Below are 11,786 nucleotides of genomic sequence, written 5' to 3' on the forward strand. Positions count from 1 at the left end.
CTCGCTGAAACGCCAAAGACCATGAGTCACGGCGTCCGTATCGGTCGACAGCCCTCCCGCCCCGGTGGAGAGGGGTACTGTCAGGAGTTGGTGCCCGCCTGGTTCCGGTATGGTGAGTAGTATGTTCCCCCTTTTTCCCTGACGGGTTTTGTGGTGAACGCGGGCCCCTCTCTGTATGGTAAGATAGAGTCCCTCTCTATCCTATAACATGTCACAGATCCTCCTACTTTGAGTGTGATTTATGTGTGCAAAAAGCCAGGAGGCTTGGTTTGGGAGCTAACAATCTATTGTATACATGTTTAAAAGATGTAATCTGTGGCATTCTGGGAATCTTATGGGTTAAGTATAAGCTACCTACCAGTCAGAAGCCACGGACATGTAGACTGCCTTTCCAAATCAGATCTCCAGCTATTAGCAGGCCTCCCGAACGGCCATGCGGTCCGCCAGGGCCGGTACCGCCAACCACGCCATATCCCCATGCAGAGAGAGTGTTGTGTGCCCTGCAGCACACCGCTATTCAGTACAGGCCGCCGCCATTTTTTTTGCTGGATCGCACGAGCCGCCATTTTGGCGTAGCCTCGTGTCTCCAGCATGGGGGCGGCCATGTTTGAAGTGATCCTACACCTCGTGGAGCTTGGGGGAGGCGCCGGAAGGCGTGCAGAGGGGCGGAGCCGCCTCCTTTCTTCCTGGGCAGCCAGCCAAAAGACTTCCTGTTTGTCAAGACAGCGCTGTAACCTGTTGCAGTTTATCTCTGAGCATCAAGTGGTGAGCCTGGGGGTCTATCTCTCTCTCTCTCTCTCGATCGATAGGGATCCCTAGCAGGTAACACTAAGGGGCTTTTTGTGGCACTGGGGGTCAGAAAAGAAAAAAAAAAAAAAAAAGTTTTTTTCTTTATTTTTGAATTATATTATCCAGGAAGTAACTGGAGTTATCATGGACCCTGCCACACATATTCCCCCACCTGTTTCCCTCGAGGGGGCCTCGGGACCCGCCGGTGCACAGAGTATAGAGTCATTTACAGCAATTTTTGAGTCTATGGTGGCTCGGGTGGAGGCGGCCTGTCAGGGACGGGGGTCAAGGAAGCGACCCCCGCCTACCCCTATACCATCTGACACCTCTGACTCAGATTCAGAGATGGTCACGGCAGTTGCAGGTTCCTCTGCAAGGGCTGTTATCCCAGGTAAAGCCCCCTCAGACAGTGAGGAGGACGCTTCTTCTCTTGCTATAATTCAGGAAGAAGCATTGGTGGACGCACTAGTTGTGGCAGTGCAGGAAACCTTAAAACTTGAGGCTTTACCGGCAGAGGCAACTGAAACAGAGATGCTCTTTGGTACTAATAAGCCCATCAAGACGGCGAAGGCTTTTCCTGTACCTAAATGTTTTGGTAATCAGATTAAAGGAGAATGGGAGCATTCTAAACGTACCTTTACTATTTCCAAGCGTATTGCTAGACGCTATCCGTTTGAGGAATCCATCATTAAGAAATGGACGGTACCACCAGTCGTGGATCCGCCTATTTCCAGGCTGAATAAAGCCACGGTTATTCCAGTGGAGGACACTTCGTCCTTTAAGGATCCGGTGGATCGAAAGATAGAAGCAGAGTCCCGCACTATCTTCTCTCTGATAGGGTCAGCATTTAGACCAGTAATTGTTATTGGTCTAGTTTCCCAGACACTTACGGAATGGGCGAAAATGGTACGCCAAGATCTTAGGGGAAAAGATATTCCCCAGGAGACATCTGATTTGATGGAACAGATCATACAAGGGCTACGGTTTATCTGTGACGCAGCCTTGGACACTACTCCCTTATTAGGGCATGCATCTAAGTTAGCAGTGTTCCTCAGACGTGTGCTGTGGTTAAAATGCTGGTCAGCTGACCTAGGTTCCAAAAAGACCTTGACCAATCTCCCTTTTCAGGGGAATCGTCTATTTGGGGCCAACCTAGATGAAATCATCAAGGATGCCGCTGGGGGCAAGAGCACTTTTTTGCCACAGGCTGCAAAAGCTAAGGGACCTCGCAACAAGCGAGGACCTTTCTTTACCGCCCATAAAGGGCGCCCGGCTGGTACTAGCGGGAAAGGCAAGACTCCTCCAGGAGGGTTCAAGAAGGGCTGGTCGGACAAGCAGAGGACCAACCCAGCCAAACCCGAAGTAAAGGAGTACACAGCCTGAAGGTGCGCCCCCACCCGGTTTCAGGGTGGGGGGACGTTTTCACCGGTATTCAGGACATTAGATCGAGCATCAACCACTACTACCGGTGCGATTCTTCCCTTCCAACATTTAAGTACCTCAGGAAGCGGTAGTTACCGTTCCCTGAATAGATCTTTTCCTTTACCTTTTCCTAAGATTAGTCCCGATACCTCACAGGAATCGGATCTGGTTGACCAGATAGGCCAAGTAGCCTCTAGTCGGGTGACTTCGGTCCCTGAGGTTCAACCAGAAAAGATCACCTTTCCTGATAACTATCAGGTATCTGATAAATGTGTGGGAACAGAAAACGACCAGACTTTCTCGGATGGTCGGGGCCAGATAGCTCTAGGGACGCCTGGTTCAGATCCAATCAGCGCCAGTGGTCCTAGAAATTCTAGGCTGGCCTCCTCAAGCCGGCCTGGCCGACTTGGACATGTTAGTCGCAGACGTTCCGTGGGAACTTCGTCTCAGGGAGTGTCTGTGGTCTCAAGGACCAATTTACCTTCGTGCTTTACAGTCGCTGGTTTTAATGGCCTGGCCATTGAGACCCAAGTACTGAAGGACAGAGGTTTGTCTACTTCAGTCATTCCTACCCTTATTAAAGCAAGGAAAGCGACTTCCAGCAAAGTCTATTATCACACATGGAAGACTTATATTGCGTGGTGCGAATCTTTAGGATTTCCTCCACGTACCTATTCGGTGTCTCGAATATTGGCCTTTTTGCAACAAGGGGTTGAGCAGAAGCTAGCCTTGAGCACCATCAAGGGTCAAGTTTCAGCATTAGCAATCTTCTTTCAGAAGCCTTTAGCTACCAAATCCTTGGTGCGGAATTTCATCCAGGGGGTGCGGCACCTGGCTCCTCCAGTCCGCGCGCCCTTACCGCCCTGGGATCTTAATTTGGTTTTGTCGGTTCTACAGAAACCTCCCTTTGAAAACATCAGGGAGATTCCCTTGCTTACTTTATCCCAGAAGGTGGCCTTCTTGGTGGCTATTACTTCTGCTCGCAGGGTGTCAGAACTGGCTGCATTATCATGCCAGTCCCCATACCTAGTGATTCATAGGGATAAGGTAGTACTTCATCCTAAGCCATCTTTTCTTCCTAAGGTGGTTTCAGATTTTCATCTGAATGAAGATATTGTACTACCTTCCTTGTGTCCTCAGCCCAAGCATCATCGGGAACATGCGTTGCATTCCTTAGATGTGGTTCGGGCAATCAGGGTATACCTGAAAGCTACGGAATCATTCCGTAAGACGGATTCACTTTTTGTGATCACGGATGGCCCCAGAAAGGGTTTGCCTGCATCTGCCGCGACCATTGCCAAATGGATTAGACAAACGGTGGTACAGGCTTATTCTATTAAGGGTCAGAGTCCTCCGTTCCCTGTTAGGGCGCACTCCACTCGAGCGCTCAGTACTTCCTGGGCCTTTCGCCATCAGGCGTCAGTGGTCCAGGTATGTAAGGCGGCCACTTGGTCGTCGGTACATACCTTTACAAAATTCTATAAAATTGATGTGACGGCATCGGCGGATGCCTCATTTGGCCGCAAGGTTTTGCAGGCTGCAATTTGAGGAGACCGGTGGTCTACCTCGAGGGTTTTTTTCTGTTTGAAAAAAAAAAAGAAAAATTTTTTTCTCTCTTTTGTTGAGTCTCATCATTAAGGATGAGCATTGTAAACTTCTAGTTGGCACCGGTTGGGCCTTCTATATTGGGATTTGATTTCATTTTCCCACCCCTCAGTTGTGATACTGCTCTGGGACGTCCCGAAGGTGGTGTATCACCGAGGACTACGTCTGTCAATGAGCGCTAGATAAAAATGGATTTTTGTAAAATCTTACCGTAAAATCCTTTTCTCTTAGCTCATTGACAGACGTAGTCCCCGCCCCTCTGTTTTTTGAGTTGGGTTAAAATCTCTAAAGACCGCTTTTTCACATAACTGATTTGCTGAGGCAGAGAGAGAGAGGATATACCCTCTGGGACTGCCCCTAGGGTGTGGCCAGAGCTTTTTAATTTCCTGTCTAGTCCTGCTCCTGTGGAGGCAACATAACCCGAAGGTGGTGTATCACCGAGGACTACGTCTGTCAATGAGCTAAGAGAAAAGGATTTTACGGTAAGATTTTACAAAAATCCATTTTTATAAAATTTTGGACGAGCGCCGCCATCTTTCTTGTGGATCGCCGAGTCCGTTGTGGGGAAAGGTCTTCCCTTCTTCCTCATTCGAGTGGGCGTAGGCCTGTGAGTCGAGCGCGAAATCTCGCGCATGCCCAGTACTATGCGATCGGCATAGTACTGGTTTCCGTAGGGACGGCAATGTTAGAGGAAATAGCGCGATGATAAGAACCGCCTACGTCACTGCACAGTGCATCTTGGGAGCGCCGAGTAAGAGCTCCCAGGACGCATTGCGGGACCGGAAGTGACAGGGAGAGCCGCGGCTCTGGAGGGAGGAAGTCGATGGAAAGGTGAGTATATAATGCTCTCTAAACAGGTAAGGGAAAAAAAAAAAACGGGAATATCCAATTAAGGCTCAGCAAAGGGTAAGGAAGACCATGCAGTGAATTATACAAAAACGATTCTGTGCCCGGAACTCCGCTTTAATACAAGAAAGGACTTTGCTTGCTTTGGAAACCACAGCTTGGCATTGCATGCTATTACAGTAAACCCCCCTCCATCGCGGGGGTTACGTTCCGGACCCACCCGCGAAAAGTAGACCCTATTTAAATACACTTTAGGGATGTTTTTATAACTTTCACTGTACTTTTAAAAGCATTTTAAGGTCTTTAAACACACTTTTAAAACAATAGAAACACATTTAAAAACATAAGATACTGAGAGACAGAGCAAAAGCAATGGAAAGCACAAAAATATTTAATTAACAATGCAAACCGCGATATAACGGGGGTTTACTGTATTAAGCTTTTGATCTACCAGAACACCCAGATCCTCCGCTATGGATTCCTCCAGTTCTACTCCCCCTAGTATGTATGATGCATGCATATTTTGAGCTCCCAAGTGCATAACTTTACATTTATCAACATTAAACCTCATTTGTCACATAGTTGCCCAATGAAACAGTGCATTGAGGTAGGCTTGTAAGTTGGAGGCATCCTGTAAGGAAGTTATTCCACTGCAAAGCTTGGTGTCTAAGACTGAAATGGTACTTTTATTCCCAGACCCTATATCATTTATAAAGATATTTCAAAGAAAGGGTCCCAACACTGAACCTTGGGGTACACCACTGATAACCTTAGACCATTCAGAGTAAGCATCATTAACCACTACTCTCTGAATTCTATCTATTAGCCAATTTTCTATCCATTTACAAACTGATCTTTACAAGCCTGTAGACTTTACCTTACACATTAGCCGTGTGTGGGGAACTGTGTCAAACGCTTTTGCAAAATCCAAGTATACTACATCAGGTTTTACTTGCCTCCTCATAAAAAGAAATTGGGTGTGTTTTGATAACTTCTGTCTTTCATGTATCCATGCTATCTGTTGCTTAAAATGTTTTTTCTCTTTCGTTCATTGATGGACACAGCTCCATATCATCTTTGACCTTTGAATTATGCTGCTCTTCCTAGGAGTAGGACACTAGGCGAAGACAAGTTTGATTACGCCTATTGGGCAGTCCTAGGGGGTATACTCCCACTTCCTGCTATAGGACTTGAGTTTTTTTCTGCCTTGTCAGGAGTAAGGACCTAGCTCCTTGCCGGGATTTCTGGTCTTGGCATTTTTCCTTTTTAAACTGAACTTTTTTCCTTTTTGTTTTCTTCTACAATCAAGTCGGTTCCACTGAAAACTACAATCAACTGCTGAACTGTGTAACGCACTGGATATCCTAGATCCTTACGGTCGCCCCAGTCTGGCCAGCGTGCGGGTGCAGACCGCAGCTCTGCGCTAGGTCGGCCGCGACATAGCCCCACAGGACGGGGGGCTGGCCTGCCAGTGTAACACCTCCCGAGGACGCAAACGACCTGATCGCAGCCTGAGTCTCAGCGTACCTCTGGCCCGCAGCACCCACCACGCCCGGAGTGGTGCCTGCCCGGTTCGAAAGGTGTGGTAAGTAGTGTCCCTCCTCTCTCTTGCCTTGGAAATATTTGGGGTGGACGTGGGCCCTCATGTGTCCTTCCTACCCAGATGCAAACCCTCCTCACAAGCGGGCTTCCCCCTGCACTAGCACCCCCCAATTCCCATTCTGGAATGCCTGAGAAGTGTTACTGTTTAAACTGTTGTTTCTCTCTGTGGATGTGAGGTGAGCTTGGAGGGGGGCATGCTGACGCCGGCTCCGCTTGCATTTTTGTGAAGGGTCTCGGGAATTGCGCCATTTTCCTGTAGCCGAATGCATGGGAGTTCGGCAGCCATGTTACTGTAGTCTGGCAGCCATGCTTTTGGTGGTTTTACTTTACAGTAAATGCAGCGGCCATTTTCGTGAAGCTGAATGGAGTGGTGCTTGACGGGGGGCCTCTAGTGACAGCACAGTCATTTCCTCTTACTTTCTGAACGGCGTGCAGCAGGCAGTTTGGCGCTTCTGTCTCCTCCTAAGTTGGTGGTGGTGAGTTCCTGGGGCCATATATACCCCATTTCTCTGTTATAGCAGCGCTAATGGTGCGCTGGGACCTGTAGTGCCATCGGAGCAGCAGTGGGGGGGGGGGGGTTTCACAGCATTTTTACAGTCTTTGTATTACTTTTGCTGGCGGTCCCCAGGGTACCATGGAGCCCCTAGAGCACGTGTCACCACCTGACCCACTCTCAGAAGCTGTGGGATCCTCTGGGTCTCAGTCTGCCCTGGTGACCATGAAGGCAGTCCTGCAGTCATTGGTGTCAAAAGTGGACATGGCTCTCCAAAAGAAACCTAGTTAAAAGTTCCTGCCTCCTTCACCTGCTTCCTCTGCATCCTCAAACTCTAAGGCTGATTTGTCCACCGAGGACGCAAGTCAACCTATGGGGTCTGCGTCCACGCACTTCGAGTGCTCTGATAGTGAGGATGATTCCTATTCCACTACATCTGCGCAAGAAAAGGCGCTTGTGAAGGCACTGATTGTATCGGAGGACACAGCTAATGCTGCGTTGGCCGCGTTGGTGCAATTTGGCACCCGCAGACCATCCAAGGTGACTATGGTGTTCCCCCTTTCCTGCCTATTTCGAAGAGATTGTTGCTAGTCAGTGGGTTTCGCGAAACATATGGTTGGAATACCTAAGCATTTCGCTAGGAGGTATCCATTTGAGGAGTCCCTCTTAAAGAAACTGGCAGTTCCACCGGTAGTTTTCTAGGCTAAATAAAGTTGCGTTGCTACCAGTGAAGGATGCTCAGTCTTTTAAAGACCCTGTAGACAGGAAGGCTGAATCTCTGGTATGCTACCTTTTTACCGTGACAGGTTCAATTTTGAGGCCGGTGTTTGCCATAACCTTGGTCAGTCAGACGTTAACTGAATGGGCAAAGCTTTTGCGTCAGGATTTGGAAGGGGGTCAGCATCCTCCTGAGCTGGCGGACCAGGTGATACAGGGGTTACAGTATATTTGTGATGTCTCCCTGGATACGGCCCTTTAGCCTGCAGGGTGTCTGTCACAGCGCCGCATGATCTGGTTAAAATGCTGGTCTGTCGACCAGACCTCCAAAAAAGTGCTGACGGAACCCCCCTTCGTGGGGGACCGCTTGTTTGGAGTTTCTATGGAAGAGATCATTAAATGTCTCATGGGAGGTGAGAGCACCCTGCTTCTGCAGGTTACTAAAAGCAGAGAGCTTCACCGCAAACGTGGTCCTGTCTTTGCGGCCCTTTCATTCCGCAAGGTTCCCAGGACAAGGGTTCAAAATCCTCCCGTGCCTTCTCAGGAGGTTCCAAGAGACCCTGGGTTGGTAAATCAAAAGCAGGCTCAGCTGGCGCCACAGGCAAGTCGTCTTCTGCCCGAAGGGGCGCCCTCACCCATATATGGGGTGGGAGGACGTCTTCGCTTCTTTCCGGATCCCTGGACCTCTATCATTCAAGACAGATGGGTCCGCAAGTTGATCCAGTCTGGTTACAAGATCGAGTTTCTGTCCTGGCAAGGTTCTTTCCTTTCAACCTGCTCCTGTCCTTGGGCCGGCTTCAGGGCCTTCTCGGGGCGATTCAGGATCTGCTCTTACAAGGAGTCATTGTATCAGTCCCAGAGGTGGAAAGTTTTCAGTTGTTTTATTCTAACCTATTTACTGTTCCCAGGAAGAATGGCAAGGTCCACCCAATCTTGGACCTCAAAGCCCTAAACCGCTTTGTGGTAGTGGCTTCCCTTCATCAAGGGGATTTTCTGGCCTTTATTGATATCAAGGACGGCTACCTTCATATCCCAATATATGTGGGGCATCAGCGTTTTCTTTGCTTTACCGTAGGCGAAGAGCACTATGTTACCCTTTGGTCTCGCCTCAGCTCCTTAGGTGTTCACAAGTGTCAGCCCTAGTGTTGGCCTTAATCAGGCAGAGGGGGATCGCGGTACTGGGTTACCTGGATGATCTTCTTCTGCGAGCAGAGTCTCCGTCTGTCCTAAAGGAAGATCTGGACATCACAGTGCGAACTCTGCAGGAGTTTGGCTGGACTCTGAATTTTCAGAAATCAGCGCTAACTCTGTCCAACAAGTTGGACTACCTGGGTCTGACTCTGGATTCTGCCTTTGCCCGGGTGTTTCTTCTAGAAACAAAACTGCTAAAATTGCAGCATGTGATTCGGCTCCGGTTTTACAACTGCCGGTCATCTCTCAGGACTTGCATGCAAGTACTGGACGGTGGTCTCCACGGACGCCAGCCTGTCTGGATAGGGAGGTGTTCTGGGCATGGAATCTGCCGAGGGAGTCCGGTCTCGGGAGGAGTCTAGTCTACCGATCAACAGCCTGGAAATTCACGCAATCAGGCTTTGCCCGTCCCAGTGGATGGATCGTCTGTAGGGGTGTCAGGTAGGGATTCAATCGGAAAATGCCATGGCTGTGGCATATGTCCATCATCGAAGGGGGCACCAAAAGTGCCCTGGCAGCCAAAGAAGTGGCTGGCATTTTAAGGTAGGCAGAATGCTTTGTTCCAGCCCTCTCTGCTGTGCATATTGCAGGGGTGGAAAATTGTCAGGCGGACTACCTCAGTCGGCAGGCCCTGAGTCCGGGCGAATGGTCTCTTCACCCGGAGGTGTTTCAACAACTGTGTCTCTGGTGGGGGACCCCCTATGTGGACCTGTTAGCCTCCCACATTAACCAGATTCCAAGGTTTGTGGCAAGGTCTCAAGACCCTCTGGCAGACGACGCAGGCGCTCTTGTGGCCCCTTGAGGACAGTATCGCCTAATGTATGCCTTTCCTCCGCTACAGCTTCTGCCGAGACTTCTGCACAGAATCGAGGCAGAAGGGATTCCAGTCATTCTGGTAGCCCCAGACTGGCCTCGAAGGTCTTAGTACGTGTGGGCCTGGTAAGACTGGTAGCCAATGCCCCTTGGTGGCTTCTTCTGAGGAAAGACCTTTTGTCTCAAGGACCGATCTTTCATCCTGCTTTACAGTCACTGGCTTTAATGGCCTGGCTATTGAAAACCAGGTACTGAAGGATAGGGGGTTGTCGGATTTGGTGATCCCTACTCTGTTAAAGCTAGGAAATCTACTTCTCTGAAGATTTACCATCGAGTTTGGAAGGCGTACATTATTTGGTGTGAGTCTCGGTATCACGTCTGCTGGAGTTTCTACAAAGAGGTGTAGATCAGTGTTTGGCCCTGAGCACCATCAAAGGCCAGATTTCAGCCTTGGCAATTTTCTTCCAACGGCCACAAATTCTTTAGTTCACATCTTCGTGCAGGGGGTTCGCCACCTGGCTCCTCCGGTAAAGTCCCCGGTGCCCCCGTGGGATCCTTATCTGGTACTGTCGGTTCTTCAAACACTGCCTTTTGAGAACATTTATGAACTTACTCTGTCACAGAAGGTGGCCTTCTTGGTGGCTATTACTTCTGCACACATATTGTCGGAGTTGACTGCGTTGTCCTGTTGGTCAACTTACCTGGTGGTTAACAGGGACTAAGTGGTACTATGTCCCTGTCAGTGGTTCCTTCCTAAGGTCGTCTCGGGGTTCCACCTAAATGAAGACATTGTGTTGCCTTCATTGTGTCCAAAGCCTAAACATCCTAAAGAAATTGCATTACATTCCCTGGATGTGGTTCGGGCTATCAGAGTGTATTTGGCGCGACTGAGTCGATCCGAAAATCGGATTCCTTATTTGTTCTTACGGATGGTTCATGGGGCAGGCTGCATCTGCTGCAACCATTTCCAGACGGGTCAGGCAGATGGTGGTGCAGGCCTACAACATCAAGGATCAGGCTCCTCCTTTCCCTGTTAAGGCGCATTCTACGAGAGCGCTTAGTGCCTCCTGGGCCTTCCGTCATCAGGCGTCAGTGGTCCAGATTTGCAAGGCGGCCACCTGGTCGTCTGTGCACACATTCACAAAGTTTTACAAGGTGGATGTGTTGGCATCTGCGGATGCTGCTTTTTGCCGCAAAGGTTTGCAGGCTGCTGTTGCAGAGGCTCCTGCCTCTTGAGGGTGTATTTTTTCCTGGTAGGTGAGCTCCAGTTGTTCCTGGTTGAGCTCTTTGGTTACCTGGTTAACTACGTTTAGCCATTTTGGGAATTCTGTTTATTGCTGTGCTTTTCCCACCCCTTATGCTGACACTGTTTTGGGACGTCCCAAGGGTCAAAAAAGATATGGAGATGTATCCATCAATGAATGAAAGCGAAAACTGGATTTTTGTCTTACCATAAGATCCTTTTCTCCAGTGTTAATTGACGGACACAGCACCCACCCTTCTGTGATGTTGGGTTGTATTCTTCTGACACTGCTTGTTACAAAACTAAAGTCCTATTGCAGGAAGTGGGAGTATACCCCCTAGGACTGCCCAATAGGCATAGTCATACTTGTTTCCACCTAGTGTCCTACTCCTAGGAAGAGCAGCATAACCCAAGGTTCAAAGAAGATATGGAGCTGTGTCCATCAATGAACATAAGAGAAAAGGATTTTACGGTAAGACAAAAATCCAGTTTTTCCAGCAACAACATATCTATGTTGTCTTTTATTAAACTCTCCAGTATCTTCCCGACTATAGAAGTTAAACTAACAGGTTTACTTATAGTTACTTGGCAAAGACTTTGATACATTTTTAAATATGGCACCAGATTGGCCCTGCGCCAATCCAGTGGTACTATTCCAGTCCCTAATGAAATGAGTCCCTAAAAATTAGAAACAAAGGCTTTGAAATGACAGAGCTCAATTCTTTGAGGATGCCTGGGTGGATGCCTTCTGTCTAAATATTTCTGGACCATATCACTTTTGAGCCATTGGGGATCATTTGGGTCTGTGTATATACCATCCTCATTATGGTCATGAGCTCCCCCATGCTCCTTTGTATACATAGAGCTGAAGAAAGTATTTTTATTAAATTTGCCTCTTCCTTGTCCCCAGTCACCCACTCCAGATTATTTTGTAAAGGGCCTACATGCTCAGACCTGACATTTTTACTATTATTATATTTGAAGAATTTTTTCGGGGTTGTCCTACTATCTTTTTCAATTTGTTGTTTATTTTGAATTTTTGCATCCTTGATTTCCTTTTTACAT

Source organism: Pelophylax lessonae (assembly GCF_965119305.1).
Source record: "Pelophylax lessonae genome assembly, chromosome: 3".
Lineage (NCBI taxonomy): Eukaryota > Metazoa > Chordata > Amphibia > Anura > Ranidae > Pelophylax > Pelophylax lessonae.